The following is a 16,110-nucleotide window of genomic DNA, read 5'->3' on the forward strand; positions in this document are numbered from 1 at the left end:
AAGTAACGTATATTAAAGTATATTATAGATCAAATTTGACACGTTTATGAGCACCATTGAGTGATATACTCAAGAATGACATAATTTTTCAACATTTTATGGTTTCAAACTGTAAACACTCAGTTTTTTTTACTTCAACCAGAAAACCTTAACGGTTCATAAAAAACTTGACTGTTCAGGATATGATAAAAGTCATAGTATTCTGAATCTTTAACTTATAAAGATACCTTTACATGGGGTGATTATTGGTTCCAGAGAGGCTTTCGGCCGATAATCGTACACATGGCTGGTGACAGGACAATACAATATAAACGTTCAAAGGTAAACACTAATAACATTAAAATCTAATATATAATTGCCTAGAATACTACTTCCGGCAATTTGTGCCAACTTCCGTGGCTTTGTCCGGAGATAATGTCCGGAGATAAGTGACGTCACCAGCGTCCTACACCCGCTCAGGGTGGACAAAGATATATGCCTTCGTGGTGCGCGGCACTTTTCTGATTGGTTGCCGCCTGCCGCGAGCGACCAATCAGAAATGTGCCGTACTGTCAAGAATTGTCAAGAGCTGGTGAGTGCAGCCATTTTTTGTTCTTTCTTACTATTATTTATTAATTGTATTATTCTTACATTTGAATAAATAAAGTATATATGGATTCTAGACTCCCGATTCTTTAGAATCGGGCTGCCATCTAGTTATTTTATATTTATATTAATTGTATAGCTAAATATTGAGCAGAATTAAGTATGATTGCATCTCCCTATATACTGTATGAGGCCGCACACAGCCCCCTACTTACCGTATGAATCCCCACATAGCCTGTTACAGCTGAACCCCACATAGCCTCCTATATACAGTATGAGCCCAGACACAGCCCCTTATATACTGTAGGAGCCAACACAGAGCCACCTATATACACCGTAAGAGCCCATAAACAGCCTCCTATATACGGTATGAGCCTCCACACACACCTTATCTAATATATAATTGCCTAGAATACTACTTCCTGCAATTTGTGCCAACTTCCGTGGCTTTGTCCGGAGCTAATGTCCGTAGCTAATGTCCGTAGCTAATGTCCGTAGCTAATGTCCGTAGCTAATGTCCGGAGCTAATGTCCGGAGCTAATGTCCGGAGATAAGTGACGTCACCAGTGTCCTACACCCAGGCAGAGCTGTCATGATTCTCAATGGCGAGAGAACATAGCCCAGCATACATGAGAACTAGCTCTTGGAAGATGGAAACTATACTGACCATGAACTAAACCTGCCGCACAACTAGAAGTGGCCGGGTAGCATGCCTACGTTTTTTATCCCTAGATGCCCAGCGCCAGCCGGAGAACTACCTAATCCTAGCAGAGGAAAAGACAGTCCTGGCTCACCTCTAGAGAAATTTTCCCAAAAGGCAGACAGAGGCCCCCACATATATTGGCGGTGATTTTAGATGAAATGACAAACGTAGTATGAAAATAGGTTTAGCAAAATCGAGGTCCGCTTACTAGATAGCATGAAGACAGAAAGGGCACTCTCATGGTCAGCAGAAAACCCTATCAAAACACCATCCAGAAATTACTTTAAGACTCTAGCATTAACTCATAACACCAGAGTGGCAATTTCCGCTCACAAGAGCTTTCCAGACACAGTAACGAAACAGCAGCTGTGAACAGGAACAAAATGCAAAAACACACAAGGACAAAAGTCCAACTTAGCTGGGAGTTGTCTAGTAGCAGGAACATGCACAGAAAGGCTTCTGATTACATTGTTGCATTGTTGACCGGCATGAAACTGACAGAGGAGCAAGGTTATATAGCGACTCCCACATCCTGATAGGAGCAGGTGAACAGAGGGGATGATGCACACAAGTTAAATTCCACAAGTGGCCACCGGGGGAGCCCAGAATCCAATTTCACAACAGTACCCCCCCCTCAAGGAGGGGGCACCGAACCCTCACCAGAACCACCAGGGCGATCAGGATGAGCCCTATGAAAGGCACGGACAAGATCGGAGGCATGAACATCAGAGGCAGTGACCCAAGAATTATCCTCCTGACCGTATCCCTTCCATTTGACCAGATACTGGAGTTTCCGTCTGGAAACACGAGAGTCCAAGATCTTTTCCACAACGTACTCCAACTCACCCTCAACCAACACCGGAGCAGGAGGCTCAACGGAAGGCACAGCTGGTACCTCATACCTGCGCAACAATGACCGATGAAAAACATTATGAATCGAAAAGGATGCAGGGAGGTCCAAACGGAAGGACACAGGGTTAAGAATCTCCAATATCTTGTACGGGCCGATGAACCGAGGCTTAAACTTAGGAGAAGAAACCCTCATAGGGACAAAACGAGAAGACAACCACACCAAGTCCCCAACACAAAGCCGAGGACCAACACGACGACAGCGGTTGGCAAAAAGCTGAGTCTTCTCCTGGGACAACTTCAAATTGTCCACCACCTGCCCCCAAATCTGATGCAACCTCTCCACCACAGCATCCACTCCAGGACAATCCGAAGATTCCACTTGACCGGAGGAAAATCGAGGATGAAACCCCGAATTACAGAAAAACGGGGACACCAAGGTGGCAGAGCTGGCCCGATTATTGAGGGCGAACTCCGCCAAAGGCAAAAAAGCAACCCAATCATCCTGATCCGCAGACACAAAACACCTCAAATATGTCTCCAAGGTCTGATTAGTCCGCTCGGTCTGGCCATTAGTCTGAGGATGGAAAGCAGACGAAAAAGACAAATCTATGCCCATCCTAGCACAGAATGCCCGCCAAAATCTAGACACGAATTGGGTCCCTCTGTCAGAAACGATATTCTCCGGAATACCATGCAAACGAACAACATTTTGAAAAAACAGAGGAACCAACTCGGAAGAAGAAGGCAACTTAGGCAAGGGAACCAGATGGACCATCTTAGAGAAACGGTCACACACCACCCAGATGACAGACATCTTCTGAGAAACAGGCAGATCCGAAATAAAATCCATCGAGATGTGCGTCCAAGGCCTCTTCGGGATAGGCAAGGGTAACAACAATCCACTAGCCCGAGAACAACAAGGCTTGGCCCGAGCACAAACGTCACAAGACTGCACAAAGCCTCGCACATCTCGTGACAGGGAAGGCCACCAGAAGGACCTTGCCACCAAATCCCTGGTACCAAAGATTCCAGGATGACCTGCCAACGCAGAAGAATGAACCTCAGAGATGACTCTACTGGTCCAATCATCAGGAACAAACAGTCTACCAGGTGGGCAACGATCAGGTCTATCCGCCTGAAACTCCTGCAAGGCCCGCCGCAGGTCTGGAGAAACGGCAGACAATATCACTCCATCTTTAAGGATACCTGTGGGCTCAGAATTACCAGGGGAGTCAGGCTCAAAACTCCTAGAAAGGGCATCCGCCTTAACATTCTTAGAACCCGGTAGGTAAGACACCACAAAATTAAACCGAGAGAAAAACAACGACCAGCGCGCTTGTCTAGGATTCAGGCGCCTGGCAGACTCAAGGTAAATTAAATTTTTGTGGTCAGTCAATACCACCACCTGATGTCTGGCCCCCTCAAGCCAGTGACGCCACTCCTCAAAAGCCCACTTCATGGCCAAAAGCTCCCGATTCCCAATATCATAATTCCGCTCGGCGGGCGAAAATTTACGGGAAAAAAAAGCACAAGGTCTCATCACGGAGCAGTCGGAACTTCTCTGCGACAACACCGCCCCAGCTCCGATTTCAGAAGCGTCGACCTCAACCTGAAAAGGAAGAGCAACATCAGGCTGACGCAACACTGGGGCGGAAGAAAAGCGGCGCTTGAGCTCCCGAAAGGCCTCCACAGCATCAGGGGACCAATCAGCAACATCAGCACCCTTCTTAGTCAAATCAGTCAATGGTTTTACAACATCAGAAAAACCAGCAATAAATCGACGATAAAAGTTAGCAAAGCCCAAAAATTTCTGAAGACTCTTAAGAGAAGAGGGTTGCGTCCAATCACCAATAGCCTGAACCTTGACAGGATCCATCTCGATGGAAGAGGGGGAAAAAATGTATCCCAAGAAGGAAATCTTCTGAACCCCAAAAACACACTTAGAACCCTTCACACACAAGGAATTAGACCGCAAAACCTGAAAAACCCTCCTGACCTGCTGGACATGAGAGTCCCAGTCATCCGAAAAAATCAGAATATCATCCAGATACACAATCATAAATTTATCCAAATAATCGCGGAAAATGTCATGCATAAAGGACTGGAAGACTGAAGGGGCATTTGAAAGACCAAAAGGCATCACCAAATACTCAAAATGGCCCTCGGGCGTATTAAATGCGGTTTTCCACTCATCCCCCTGCTTGATTCGCACCAAATTATACGCCCCACGGAGATCAATCTTAGAGAACCACTTGGCCCCCTTTATACGAGCAAACAAATCAGTAAGCAGTGGTAACGGATATTGATATTTAACCGTGATTTTATTCAAAAGTCGATAATCAATACACGGCCTCAAAGAGCCGTCTTTCTTAGACACAAAGAAAAAACCGGCTCCTAAGGGAGATGACGAAGGACGAATATGTCCCTTTTCCAAGGACTCCTTTATATATTCTCGCATAGCAGCGTGTTCAGGCACAGACAGATTAAATAAACGACCCTTAGGGTATTTACTACCCGGGATCAAGTCTATGGCACAATCGCACTCCCGGTGCGGAGGTAGTGAACCAACCTTGGGTTCTTCAAAAACGTCACGAAAGTCAGACAAGAATTCAGGAATCTCAGAGGGAATAGATGATGAAATGGAAACCAAAGGTACGTCCCCATGAGTTCCTTTACATCCCCAGCTTAACACAGACATAGCTCTCCAGTCGAGGACTGGGTTATGAGATTGCAGCCATGGCAATCCCAGCACCAAAACATCATGTAGATTATACAGCACCAGAAAGCGAATAACCTCCTGGTGATCCGGATTAACACGCATAGTCACTTGTGTCCAGTATTGTGGTTTATTACTAGCCAATGGGGTGGAGTCAATCCCTTTCAGAGGTATCGGAGCCTCCAATGGCTCCAAATCATACCCACAGCGTTTGGCAAAGGACCAATCCATAAGACTCAAAGCAGCGCCAGAGTCGACATAGGCGTCCGCGGTAATAGATGACAAAGAACAAATCAGGGTCACAGATAGAATAAACTTAGACTGTAAAGTGCTAATTGAAACAGACTTGTCAGGCTTCTTAGTACGCTTAAAGCATGCTGATATAACATGAGTTGAATCACCACAATAGAAGCACAACCCATTTTTTCGTCTAAAATTCTGCCGCTCGCTTCTGGACAGAATTCTATCACATTGCATATTTTCTGGCGTTTTCTCAGTAGACACCGCCAAATGGTGCACAGGTTTGCGCTCCCGCAGACGCCTATCGATCTGAATAGCCATCGTCATGGACTCATTCAGACTCGCAGGCACAGGGAACCCCACCATAACATCCTTAATGGCATCAGAGAGACCTTCTCTGAAAATCGCCGCCAGGGCGCACTCATTCCACTGAGTAAGCACAGACCATTTGCGGAATTTTTGGCAGTATATTTCAGCTTCATCTTGCCCCTGAGACAAGGACATCAAGGCCTTTTCCGCCTGAAGCTCTAAATGAGGTTCCTCATAAAGCAACCCCAAGGCCAGAAAAAACGCATCCACATTGAGCAACGCAGGATCCCCTGGTGCCAATGCAAAAGCCCAGTCTTGAGGGTCGCCCCGGAGCAAGGAAATTACAATCCTGACCTGCTGTGCAGGGTCTCCGGCAGAGCGAGACTTCAGGGACAAAAACAATTTGCAATTATTTTTAAAATTTTGAAAGTGAGATCTATTCCCCGAGAAGAATTCAGGCAAAGGAATTCTAGGCTCAGACATAGGTGCATGAACAACAAAATCTTGCAAATTTTGTACCTTTGTGGCGAGATTATTCAAACCTGTAGCTACACTCTGAAGATCCATTTGAAACAGGTGAACACAGAGCCATTCAAGGATTAGAAGGAGAGGAAGAGAGGAAGGCTGCAGCATAGGCAGACTAGCAAGTGATTCAATTAAGAGCACACTCAGAACTAGAGGGAAAAAAAAAAAAAAAAAAAAAAATTGTAGCAGACTTCTTTTTTCTCTCCTTTCTCAGCCAGTAATTTAACCCTTTTTTGGGCCGGTCAAACTGTCATGATTCTCAATGGCGAGAGAACATAGCCCAGCATACATGAGAACTAGCTCTTGGAAGATGGAAACTATACTGACCATGAACTAAACCTGCCGCACAACTAGAAGTGGCCGGGTAGCATGCCTACGTTTTTTATCCCTAGATGCCCAGCGCCAGCCGGAGAACTACCTAATCCTAGCAGAGGAAAAGACAGTCCTGGCTCACCTCTAGAGAAATTTTCCCAAAAGGCAGACAGAGGCCCCCACATATATTGGCGGTGATTTTAGATGAAATGACAAACGTAGTATGAAAATAGGTTTAGCAAAATCGAGGTCCGCTTACTAGATAGCATGAAGACAGAAAGGGCACTCTCATGGTCAGCAGAAAACCCTATCAAAACACCATCCAGAAATTACTTTAAGACTCTAGCATTAACTCATAACACCAGAGTGGCAATTTCCGCTCACAAGAGCTTTCCAGACACAGTAACGAAACAGCAGCTGTGAACAGGAACAAAATGCAAAAACACACAAGGACAAAAGTCCAACTTAGCTGGGAGTTGTCTAGTAGCAGGAACATGCACAGAAAGGCTTCTGATTACATTGTTGACCGGCATGAAACTGACAGAGGAGCAAGGTTATATAGCGACTCCCACATCCTGATAGGAGCAGGTGAACAGAGGGGATGATGCACACAAGTTAAATTCCACAAGTGGCCACCGGGGAGCCCAGAATCCAATTTCACAACACAGAGCACAGTGGCCCCAGGCAGAGCACAGGGGCCCCAGGCAGAACATGGGGCCCCAGGCAGAGCACAGGGGCCCCAGGCAGCATATGGGGCCCCAGGCAGAGCACAGGGGCCCCAGTGTTATGACCCCAATGGCGAGGGTCTCAGAGGAACGTGGAAGTCTGCAGAATACAAAAATCCAGCTCATAGGGCAGTGGTAACTGGGTTGACCATATAACTACTCCTAACGCCAACACTAGAAGTAGCCAGGGATCATTCCTACGTTGATTCTAGATGACACGCGCCAGCCGGAGAATCTAGCTACCCCTAGTAGAGGAAAACAAAGACCTTTCTTGCCTCCAGAGAAGGGGACCCCAAAGCTGGATAGAAGCCCCCCACAAATAATGACGGTGAGGTAAGAGGAAACGACAAACACAGAAATGAACCAGGTCTAGCACAGAGAGGCCCGCTTACTGATAGCAGAATAAAGAAAGGTAACTTATATGGTCAACAAAAACCCTATCAAAATCCACACTGGAAATTCAAGAACCCCCGAACCGTCTAACGGTCCGGGGGGAGAACACCAGCCCCCTAGAGCTTCCAGCAAAGGTCAGGATATAGATTAGGAACAAGCTGGACAAAAATACAAAACCAAAACAAATAGCAAAAAGCAAAAGGCAGACTTAGCTGATATAACTGGAACCAGGATCAGTAGACAAGAGCACAGCAGACTAGCTCTGATAACTACGTTGCCAGGCATTGAACTGAAGGTCCAGGGAGCTTATATAGCAACACCCCTAACTAACGACCCAGGTGCGGATAAAAGGAATGACAGAAAAACCAGAGTCAAAAAACTAGTAACCACTAGAGGGAGCAAAAAGCAAATTCACAACAGTACCCCCCCCTTAGTGAGGGGTCACCGAACCCTCACCACGACCACCAGGGCGATCAGGATGAGCGGCATGAAAGGCACGAACTAAATCGGCCGCATGAACATCAGAGGCGACCACCCAGGAATTATCCTCCTGACCATAGCCCTTCCACTTGACCAGGTACTGAAGCCTCCGCCTGGAGAGGCGAGAATCCAAGATCTTCTCCACCACGTACTCCAACTCGCCCTCAACCAATACCGGAGCAGGAGGCTCAGCAGAAGGAACTACAGGCACAATGTACCGCCGCAACAAGGACCTATGAAATACATTGTGAATAGCAAACGACACAGGAAGATCCAGACGAAAAGATACAGGATTAAGGATTTCCAATATCTTGTAAGGCCCAATAAAACGAGGTTTAAATTTGGGAGAGGAGACCTTCATAGGAACAAAGCGGGAAGAAAGCCATACCAAATCCCCAACGCGTAGTCGGGGACCCACACCGCGGCGGCGGTTGGCAAAGCGCTGAGCCTTCTCCTGTGACAACTTCAAGTTGTCCACTACATGATTCCAGATCTGCTGCAACCTATCCACCACGGAATCTACCCCAGGACAGTCAGAAGGCTCCACATGACCCGAAGAAAAGCGAGGATGGAAACCAGAGTTGCAGAAAAAAGGCGAAACCAAGGTGGCGGAACTAGCCCGATTATTAAGGGCAAACTCAGCCAACGGCAAGAATGTCACCCAATCGTCCTGATCAGCAGAGACAAAACACCTCAAATAAGCCTCCAAAGTCTGATTGGTTCGCTCCGTCTGTCCATTAGTCTGAGGATGGAAAGCAGACGAAAACGACAAATCAATGCCCATCCTACTACAAAAGGATCGCCAGAACCTGGAAACGAACTGGGATCCTCTGTCTGACACAATATTCTCAGGGATGCCGTGCAAACGAACCACGTTCTGGAAAAACACAGGAACCAGATCGGAAGAGGAAGGCAGCTTAGGCAAAGGAACCAAATGGACCATCTTGGAGAAGCGATCACATATCACCCAGATAACGGACATGCCCTGAGATAGCGGAAGATCAGATATGAAATCCATGGAGATATGTGTCCAAGGTCTCTTCGGGACAGGCAAGGGCAAGAGCAAACCGCTGGCACGAGAACAGCAAGGCTTAGCTCGAGCACAAGTCCCACAGGACTGCACAAATGACCGCACATCTCTTGACAAGGAAGGCCACCAAAAGGACCTGGCCACCAGATCTCTGGTGCCAAAAATTCCCGGGTGACCTGCCAACACCGAGGAATGAACCTCGGAAATGACTCTGCTGGTCCACTTATCCGGAACAAACAGTCTGTCAGGTGGACAAGACTCAGGCCTATCAGCCTGAAATCTCTGCAACACACGTCGCAGATCTGGAGAAATAGCTGACAAGATAACTCCATCTTTAAGAATACCAACAGGATCAGCGACTCCAGGAGCATCAGGCACAAAGCTCCTAGAAAGAGCATCGGCCTTCACATTCTTTGAACCTGGTAAATACGAGACAACAAAATCAAAGCGGGAGAAAAACAATGACCAGCGGGCCTGTCTCGGATTAAGGCGTTTAGCAGACTCGAGATACATCAGATTTTTGTGATCAGTCAAGACCACCACACGATGCTTAGCACCCTCGAGCCAATGACGCCACTCCTCAAATGCCCATTTCATGGCCAACAACTCCCGATTGCCCACATCATAATTTCGCTCGGCAGGCGAAAACTTCCTAGAGAAAAAGGCACAAGGTTTCATAACAGAGCAACCAGGGCCTCTCTGCGACAAAACGGCCCCTGCCCCAATCTCCGAAGCATCCACCTCAACCTGAAAGGGAAGTGAGACGTCAGGCTGGCACAAAACAGGCGCCGAAGTAAACCGGCGTTTCAACTCCTGGAAAGCCTCCACGGCAGCAGGAGCCCAGTTAGCTACATCGGAGCCCTTCTTGGTCATATCCGTCAAAGGTTTCACAATGCTAGAAAAATTAGCGATAAAACGACGGTAGAAGTTAGCGAAGCCCAAGAACTTCTGAAGACTCTTAACTGACGAGGGCTGAGTCCAATCAAGAATAGCTCGGACCTTGACTGGGTCCATCTCCACAGCAGAAGGGGAAAAAATGAACCCCAAAAAGGGAACCTTCTGTACACCAAAGAGACACTTTGAGCCTTTGACAAACAAAGAATTTTCACGCAAAATTTTAAAGACCAACCTGACCTGCTCCACATGCGAATCCCAATTATCAGAAAAAACCAAAATATCATCCAGATAAACAATCAAAAATTTATCCAGATACTTCCGGAAAATGTCATGCATAAAGGACTGAAAAACTGAAGGCGCATTGGAGAGCCCAAAAGGCATCACCAAGTACTCAAAATGACCTTCGGGCGTATTGAATGCGGTTTTCCATTCATCACCTTGCTTAATGCGCACAAGGTTGTACGCACCACGAAGGTCTATCTTGGTGAACCACTTGGCACCCTTAATCCGGGCAAACAAGTCAGACAACAGCGGTAAAGGATACTGAAATTTGACAGTGATCTTATTTAAAAGCCGATAATCAATACAAGGTCTCAAAGATCCGTCCTTTTTTGCCACAAAAAAGAATCCCGCACCAAGAGGGGAAGAAGACGGACGAATATGTCCTTTCTCCAGAGACTCCTTGATATATGAACGCATAGCGGTATGTTCAGGTACCGACAGATTAAACAGTCTTCCCTTAGGAAATTTACTGCCTGGGATCAAATCTATAGCACAGTCACAGTCCCTATGAGGAGGCAGTGCACTGGACTCAGACTCACTGAAGACATCCTGATAATCAGACAAATACTCCGGAACTTCCGAAGGCGTAGAAGAAGCAATAGACACAGGCAGGAAATCCCCATGAATACCACGACAGCCCCAACTTGAGACTGACATAGCCTTCCAGTCCAGGACTGGATTATGGGTCTGTAACCATGGCAGCCCTAAAACAACCAAATCATGCATTTTATGTAAAACCAGGAAACGTATCACCTCGCGGTGTTCAGGAGTCATGCACATGGTAACCTGTGTCCAATACTGCGGTTTATTTGCTGCCAATGGTGTAGCATCAATACCCCTAAGAGGAATAGGATTTTCTAATGGTTCAAGAGTAAAACCACAGCGCTTAGCAAATGAGAGATCCATGAGACTCAGGGCAGCACCTGAATCTACAAACGCCATGACAGGATAAGATGACAGTGAGCAAATCAAAGTTACAGACAGAATAAATTTAGGTTGCAAATTACCAACGGTGACAGGACTAACAACCTTAGCTATACGTTTAGAGCATGCTGAGATAACATGTGTAGAATCACCACAGTAGTAGCACAAGCCATTCCGGCGTCTATGAATTTTCCGCTCATTTCTAGTCAGGATTCTATCACATTGCATTAAATCAGGTGTCTGTTCAGACAACACCATGAGGGAATTTGCGGTTTTTCTATCACATTGCACCGAATTAGGTGTCTGTTCAGACAACACCATGAGGGGATTTGCGGTTTTGCGCTCCCGCAACCGCCGGTCAATTTGAATAGCCAGTGCCATAGTATCATTCAGACCTGTGGGAATGGGAAAACCCACCATAACATTCTTAATGGCTTCAGAAAGGCCATTTCTAAAATTAGCGGCCAGTGCACACTCGTTCCAATGTGTCAGCACGGACCATTTCCGAAATTTTTGGCAATACACTTCAGCCTCGTCCTGCCCCTGAGACATAGCCAGCAAGGCCTTTTCTGCCTGAATCTCAAGATTGGGTTCCTCATAAAGTAAACCGAGCGCCAGAAAAAACGCATCAAGATCCGCCAATGCCGGATCTCCTGGCGCCAGCGAAAAAGCCCAATCCTGAGGGTCGCCCCGTAAGAACGAAATAACAATTTTTACTTGCTGAGCAGAATCTCCAGATGAACAGGGTCTCAGGGACAAAAACAATTTACAATTATTCACGAAATTCCTAAACTTAAACCTGTCTCCGGAAAACAGTTCAGGAATCGGTATTTTAGGTTCTGACCTAGGATTCCTGATAACATAGTCTTGTATGCCCTGCACACGAGTAGCCAGCTGGTCCACACTTGTAATCAAGGTCTGGACATTCATGTCTGCAGCAAGCATAGCCACTCTGAGGTAAAGGGGAAGAAGAAAAAAAAAACTCAGAATCTTCTTTCTTATAATCCCTCTTCTGCAATGCATTAAACATTTAATACTGGCCTGGCAAACTGTTATGACCCCAATGGCGAGGGTCTCAGAGGAACGTGGAAGTCTGCAGAATACAAAAATCCAGCTCATAGGGCAGTGGTAACTGGGTTGACCATATAACTACTCCTAACGCCAACACTAGAAGTAGCCGGGGATCATTCCTACGTTGATTCTAGATGACACGCGCCAGCCGGAGAATCTAGCTACCCCTAGTAGAGGAAAACAAAGACCTTTCTTGCCTCCAGAGAAGGGGACCCCAAAGCTGGATAGAAGCCCCCCACAAATAATGACGGTGAGGTAAGAGGAAACGACAAACACAGAAATGAACCAGGTCTAGCACAGAGAGGCCCGCTTACTGATAGCAGAATAAAGAAAGGTAACTTATATGGTCAACAAAAACCCTATCAAAATCCACACTGGAAATTCAAGAACCCCCGAACCGTCTAACGGTCCGGGGGGAGAACACCAGCCCCCTAGAGCTTCCAGCAAAGGTCAGGATATAGATTAGGAACAAGCTGGACAAAAATACAAAACCAAAACAAATAGCAAAAAGCAAAAGGCAGACTTAGCTGATATAACTGGAACCAGGATCAGTAGACAAGAGCACAGCAGACTAGCTCTGATAACTACGTTGCCAGGCATTGAACTGAAGGTCCAGGGAGCTTATATAGCAACACCCCTAACTAACGACCCAGGTGCGGATAAAAGGAATGACAGAAAAAACAGGATCAAAAAACTAGTAACCACTAGAGGGAGCAAAAAGCAAATTCACAACACCCCAGGCAGCATATGGGGCCCCAGGCAGAGCACAGTGGCCCCAGGCAGAGCACACACCAAATCGGAGGCCGAGGGGCCCCGCCAACCAAATCGGAGGCCGAGGGGCCCGGCCCCGCCCACCAAAGCAGAGGCCGAGGGGCCCCGACCACCACATCGGAGGCCGAGGGGCCCCACCCACCAAATCGGAGGCCGAGGGTCCCCGCCCACCAAATCGGAGGCCGAGGGTCCCCGCCCACCAAATCAGAGGCCGAGGGTCCCCGCCCAGAAAAATCAGAGGCCGAGGGGCCCCGCCCACCAAATCAGAGGCCGAGGGTCCCCGCACACCAAATCGGAGGCCGAGGGGCCCCGCCTACCAAATCGGAGGCCGAGGGTCCCCGCCCACCAAATCGGAGGCCGAGGGTCCCCGCCCACCAAATCGGAGGCCGAGGGTCCACACCAACCAAATCGGAGGCCGAGGAGCCCTGCCCACCAAATCGAAGGCCGAGCGGCCCCGCCCACCAAAGCAGAGGCCGAGGGGCCCAGCCCCGCCCACCAAAGCGGAGGCCGAGGGGCCCCGCCCACCACATCGGAGGCCGAGGGGCCCCGCCCACCAAATCGGAGGCCGAGGGTCCCCACCCACCAAATCGGAGGCCGAGGGTCCCCGCCCACCAAATCGGAGGCCGAGGGTCCCCGCCCACCAAATCGGAGGCCGAGGGTCCCCGCCCACCAAATCGGAGGCCGAGGGTCCCCGCCCACCAAATTGGAGGCCGAGGGTCCCCGCCCACCAAATCGGAGGCCGAGGGGCCCCGCCCACCAAATCGGAGGCCGAGGGGCCCCACCAACCAAATCGGAGGCCGAGGGTCCCCGCCCACCAAATCGGAGGCCGAGGGTCCCTGCCCACCAAATCGGAGGCCGAGGGGCCCCGCCAACCAAATCGGAGGCCGAGGGGCCCCGCCCACCAAATCGGAGGCCGAGGGGCCCCGCCCACCAAATCGGAGGCCGAGGGGCCCCGCCCACCAAATCGGAGGATAAGGGGCCCCGCCCACCAAATCGGAGGCCGAGGGGCCCCACCAACCAAATCGGAGGCCGAGGAGCCCCGCCCACCAAATCGAAGGCCGAGCGGCCCCGCCCACCAAAGCGGAGGCAGAGGGACCCCGCCCACCAAATCGGAGGCCGTGGGGCCCCGCCAACCAAAGCGGAGGCCGAGGGTCCCCGCCCACCAAATCGGAGGCAGAGGGACCCCGCCCACCAAATCGGAGGCCGAGGGGCCCCGCCCACCAAAGCGGAGGCCGAGGGTCCCCGCCCACCAAATCGGAGGTCGAGGGTCCCCGCCCACCAAATCGGAGGCTGAGGGTCCCCGCCCACCAAATCGGAGGCCGGTCCCCACCCACCAAATCGGAGGCCGAGGGTCCCCACCCACCAAATCGGAGGACGAGGGGGCCCCACCAACCAAATCGGAGGCCGAGGAGCCCCGCCCACCAAAAGTAAGTGCGGCCCCAAAAGTAAGTGCGCCCCCGGGTGCAAAAGTAAGTGCGCCCCCGGGTGCAAAAGTAAGTGCGCCCCCGGGTGCAAAAGTAAGTGCGCCCCCGGGTGCAAAAGTAAGTGCGCCCCCGGGTGCAAAAGTAAGTGCGCCTCCGGGTGCAAAAGTAAGTGCGCCCCCGGGTGCAAAAGTAAGCGCGCCCCCGGCCCCGGGTGCAAAAGTAAGCGCGCCCCCCAGTCCCGTGTGTGAAAAGTGCTGCTGTAAAGCTGGTAGCGCTGTTCAAGCACCATGTATTTCCTTCAGGAAATGCCCATCTAATATATAATTGCCTAGAATACTACTTCCTGCAATTTGTGCCAACTTCCGTGGCTTTGTCCGGAGCTAATGTCCGGAGATAATGTCCGGAGATAATGTCCGGAGCTAATGTCCGGAGATAAGTGACGTCACCAGTGTCCTACACCCAGGCAGAGCACAGGGGCCCCAGGCAGCATATGGGGCCCCAGGCAGAGCACAGTGGCCCCAGGCAGAGCACAGGGGCCCCAGGCAGCATATGGGGCCCCAGGCAGAGCACAGGGGTCCCAGGCAGAGCACAGGGGCCCCAGGCAGCCTATGGGGCCCCAGGCAGAGCACAGTGGCCCCAGGCAGAGCACAGGGGCCCCAGGCAGCATATGGGGCCCCAGGCAGAGCACAGGGGCCCCAGGCAGCATATGGGGCCCCAGGCAGAGCACAGTGGCCCCAGGCAGAGCACAGGGGCCCCAGGCAGAACATGGGGCCCCAGGCAGAGCACAGGGGCCCCAGGCAGAGCACAGGGGCCCCAGGCAGCATATGGGGCCCCAGGCAGAGCACAGGGGCCCCAGGCAGAGCACAGGGGCCCCAGGCAGCATATGGGGCCCCAGGCAGAGCACAGGGGCCCCAGGCAGCATATGGGGCCCCAGGCAGAGCACAGTGGCCCCAGGCAGAGCACAGGGGCCCCAGGCAGAACATGGGGCCCCAGGCAGAGCACAGGGGCCCCAGGCAGAGCACAGGGGCCCCAGGCAGCATATGGGGCCCCAGGCAGAGCACAGGGGCCCCAGGCAGCATATGGGGCCCCAGGCAGAGCACAGTGGCCCCAGGCAGCAATTGGGGCCCCAGGCAGAGCACAGTGGCCCCAGGCAGAGCACAGGGGCCCCAGGCAGCATATGGGGCCCCAGGCAGAGCACAGTGGTCCCAGGCAGAGCACAGGGGCCCCAGGCAGCTTATGGGGCCCCAGGCAGAGCACAGTGGCCCCAGGCAGAACATGGGGCCCCAGGCAGAGCACAGGGGCCCCAGGCAGAACATGGGGCCCCAGGCAGAGCACAGGGGCCCCAGGCAGAGCACAGGGGCCCCAGGCAGCATATGGGGCCCCAGGCAGAGCACAGTGGCCCCAGGCAGAGCACAGGGGCCCCAGGCAGAACATGGGGCCCCAGGCAGAGCACAGGGGCCCCAGGCAGAGCACAGGGGCCCCAGGCAGCATATGGGGCCCCAGGCAGAGCACAGGGGCCCCAGGCAGCATATGGGGCCCCAGGCAGAGCACAGTGGCCCCAGGCAGCAATTGGGGCCCCAGGCAGAGCACAGTGGCCCCAGGCAGAGCACAGGGGCCCCAGGCAGCATATGGGGCCCCAGGCAGAGCACAGTGGTCCCAGGCAGAGCACAGGGGCCCCAGGCAGCTTATGGGGCCCCAGGCAGAGCACAGTGGCCCCAGGCAGAACATGGGGCCCCAGGCAGAGCACAGTGGCCCCAGGCAGAGCACAGGGGCCCCAGGCAGAACATGGGGCCCCAGGCAGAGCACAGGGGCCCCAGGCAGAGCACAGGGGCCCCAGGCAGCATATGGGGCCCCAGGCAGAGCACAGGGGC

Source organism: Ranitomeya variabilis, chromosome 3 (assembly GCF_051348905.1).
Source record: "Ranitomeya variabilis isolate aRanVar5 chromosome 3, aRanVar5.hap1, whole genome shotgun sequence".
In the NCBI taxonomy this organism is placed as follows: Eukaryota; Metazoa; Chordata; class Amphibia; order Anura; family Dendrobatidae; genus Ranitomeya; species Ranitomeya variabilis.